Below are 3,502 nucleotides of genomic sequence, written 5' to 3'. Positions count from 1 at the left end.
CCTGACCCTGATCGAACCTGGGTTTCCTACATTGCAGGTAAATTCTTAACTGTCTGAGCCACGAGAGAAGCTCAAATAATGTGAATGACATAATAATTGAAAGGTAAAAAATATATTTCAAATTTTTATCAGTTTCTGCATTATAAAGCTAATATTAAGTATATTAAATAAAATAAGAAAATTTAACAAAAGTTTGAAACTAGGACAAAAGGAGGAAAATAGATACTCTAATGAAAATGTAATTAAATTTTGGTATATATATATTCTTATATCCTTTTCCTTTTCTTCTATGCACAAATTTATTCTTTAGTGTTACCAGCATTATATGCTTCTGTAACTTGGGGAGATTGTGTGGAGAAACTGAGTGGACCCTGAAAGTTAATTTCAAAGGAGATACTGCCTAGAGGGCTAATTGTACACAAAAATTTACATGACTATAAATTTACATGTCTATAGTTTTATGTGTTTCATGCTGTTACAGAAAGGTTGGTCTGGCTGCTGGCCACTCAGAAGCCAATAAAGAGGCCAGGTTGGTGGGAAGGAAAGTTTGCTTTATTTTAGAGGTTGGCATGGGGAGGTGAGAGTGCTGGCATGGTGGGTTGGGAGGGATAGGGAGGAACATCTGTCCAAAGTCCAAAGGGTGACTCCTCCAACTGACAAGCAGGGGCTAAAAGCTTTTATAGACAGGTTGGGGGGTGGGTGCTGCATGCAAAAACAACCCAGTCAGCTCTGACAGTCATCTTTAAATTGGTGATCAACATCATCTTGATTGTTAAGTACAGTTAATCTTTAGTTGCAGAGTCAGTTTGTTTCCATTTGTTTGAGACTGTTTCTTGAAATTGTGGCAGCTTATGTCACAGGTACAGTCTGGTCATTATGTAGTTAACTTCTTCCACCGGGTAGAAGTTTCAGCATCTATAAGACAACTCACAGGATACGGTACAGAATGTCACCTGTAGCCCTTTGAGGAGGAACCAAAAGTACTTGCATTAGTGGTGAAGAACCACAGAAAATTACAATGGTCTGCTTGCTTATGCATCTTCATTCCTAGATTGTTGAGGGTGGAAAATTTCTCAATCAGTAACATCTAACAAATGTCTAATCCATGGACATGCCTGGCACATGAATGACATTCAAACCATTTCTTGCCTTTGGCAATCTTAATGATTAAATTATTATTTGGTCTCCTTTTACTGTTTTTTGTTTTGTTTCTGTTTTCCTACTGTTTCCTTTGTTTCTAACTTCTCTGGGTAAACTTATTCTTTGGCTAAAGTTTTTCCACAGACAAAAGGCAGGCAGAGGATGTGGGGGTTGGGTGCAGCAAGGGCCATAGAGTCTTGCTCTGTTTCAATGTTATGTTGCAATTTTGAGAATTATCACAGTTAAAGTGCTAGTATTACCTGTAACAAGATAGTGCTTTTGGCAGAAGAGCATAGCTTCAGATTATTTTTTAACGGGTACACTGATGCCAAACCCTGCGGCTCTGAAACTGCAGCTGTTCCAGTAAACATTTCCCAGGTCTGCAGGAGCTCCATTGACCTAGGTTTCTGACCTAGGTTTTATGTTTCATGTTATGGCAGAACCAACCACCTCCTAAAATCACACCTGTCCCTTGTGTTGGACTCCGCTCACCAGCCCAGATACACCCTTCTTTTCGTTGAAGGTGAGTTTCTCTTTGCAGTCTTTGACTCCTTTCTTTCAAGGGACCTGATCCAGGCCACCTCAATTCATCAGAAGTACTTTTCTACAGGGAAAGGTGAGGTTTGTATTTCTTTCCTCCCTAGAGGTCCCTGTGTAAATTGGTTCACTTCTTCCCACAGGAACTGTTCCTTGTACTGAGTGGGATTGCCACCTTTTCAGACCACAAAAGATCCTGTTTCAACCTGCTCTGGAGAAATGGGTGCTAGGATGGCTTACAATTTCATGAGCAAAGAAAATTGTTCAAGTGATTAAATAAAAATCATCAGAAATCAACCCTCAGGTTATTCACAGCTCTCTTTCCACACACAGAAAATGCTGACAGAATATCTTAAATTCTGTTGCTTAATTCACCTGCCTCATACACAAATATGATTATATTTAATCTACTTTGTATCCTGTTCTGTTTCTTTTAAATTATATTCTAAACATTTTCAAAGTTTTTTCAAATTAAAATAATACATTATGAAAAGAGTAACATAGGAAATTACATTACCATATGTAAAATAGATAGCCAACGGGAATTTGCTGTGTGGCTCAGGAAACTCAAACAGGGGCTCTGTACCAACCTAGAGGGGTTTAACGGGAAGGGAGATGAGAGGCAGGTTCAAAAGGGAGGGGATATATGTACACTTATGGCTGATTCATGCTGAGGTTTGACAGAAAACAAAAAAATTCTGTAAAACAATTATCCTTCAATAAAAAATAAATAAATTTCAAAAAATACAAAAAAGAATACATTTAGATTGATATATAGTATGTAAAATGCTTTTACATCTAAAATGATATCTAATAGATATAAAAATGTTGATTTAGTAATTCTACTACTGATATTCAAATTGACCATACTTATGGTTCCTTGATTTAGGGTAATTTTTATAAGAAATCAATGGAAAATTCTAAAAAAATCTTTGTCTAAGTATAGCTGGTGTACATTACATGTTATAGATGTATATAGTGTATATATATGTATATGGTGATGTATATAGTGATCTACAATTTTTAAAAGTTATACCCTTTTTATAGTTATTTTAAAATACTGGCTATAGTTCCCTTGTTGTACAATATATCCTTGTAGCTTATTTTGTACATAACAATTTGCACTATTAAGAAATTAAAGGAAAAAATTTATAACAGAAGAGAAGGTGGTGATGGTACATATATAGCCAGTTTTTCAACAAAGTTGACATTTTCTAGTGTAACATGAGATGGAGTTTTGAAGGTGTTGATTTGAGTAGGCTAGAGCTCCCACTTATTCAATCAAATACTAATTTAGTTGTTGCCATAAAAGTATTTTGTACATGTAAGTAAAGTCCCTGGGTTCGATCCCTGGGTTGGGAAAATCCTCTGGAAAAAGGAAAGGCTACTCACTCCAGTATTCTGGCCTAAAGAATTCCGTTGACTGGATAACCCTATATGCAAAACAGAAAAAGAGACTCAGATGTATAGAACAGACTTGTGGACTCTGGGAGAAGGCGAGGGTGGGATGTTTCAAGAGAACAGCATTGAAACATGTATATTATCTAGGGTGAAACAGATAACCAGCCCAGGTTGGGTACATGAGACAAGTGCTCGGGCCTGGTGCACTGGGAAGACCCAGAGGGATGGGGTGGAGAGGGAGGTGGGAGGGGGGACTGGGATGTGGAATACATGTAAATCCATGGCTAATTCATTTCAATGTATAACAAAAACTACTGTAATGATGTAAAGTAATTAGCCTCCAACTAATAAAAATAAATGGAAAAAAAAAAAAGAATACATATGTATCTCCTACTGATTCTGTTCCTTTGGATTCATCTGATAA

At 36.8% G+C, this 3,502-nt stretch overlaps 1 long non-coding RNA gene across 1 annotated transcript; it reads right to left on the bottom strand.

Moving 5' to 3' along the window:
* Nucleotides 1-534: 534 nt before the first annotated feature.
* On the bottom strand, nucleotides 535-2,444 carry LOC139038393 (uncharacterized). Its single transcript, XR_011491357.1, has 2 exons — nucleotides 2,195-2,444; nucleotides 535-961 (listed from the first exon to the last, which is right to left on the bottom strand). It is a non-coding gene; the product is annotated as an uncharacterized lncRNA (long non-coding RNA).
* Between the last annotated feature and the right edge of the window lie 1,058 nt (nucleotides 2,445-3,502).

Source organism: Odocoileus virginianus, chromosome 15, assembly GCF_023699985.2.
Source record: "Odocoileus virginianus isolate 20LAN1187 ecotype Illinois chromosome 15, Ovbor_1.2, whole genome shotgun sequence".
NCBI lineage: Eukaryota > Metazoa > Chordata > Mammalia > Artiodactyla > Cervidae > Odocoileus > Odocoileus virginianus.
Note: the sequence above shows the minus strand (reverse complement) of the source record. Positions and strands in the feature narration are given on the sequence as shown.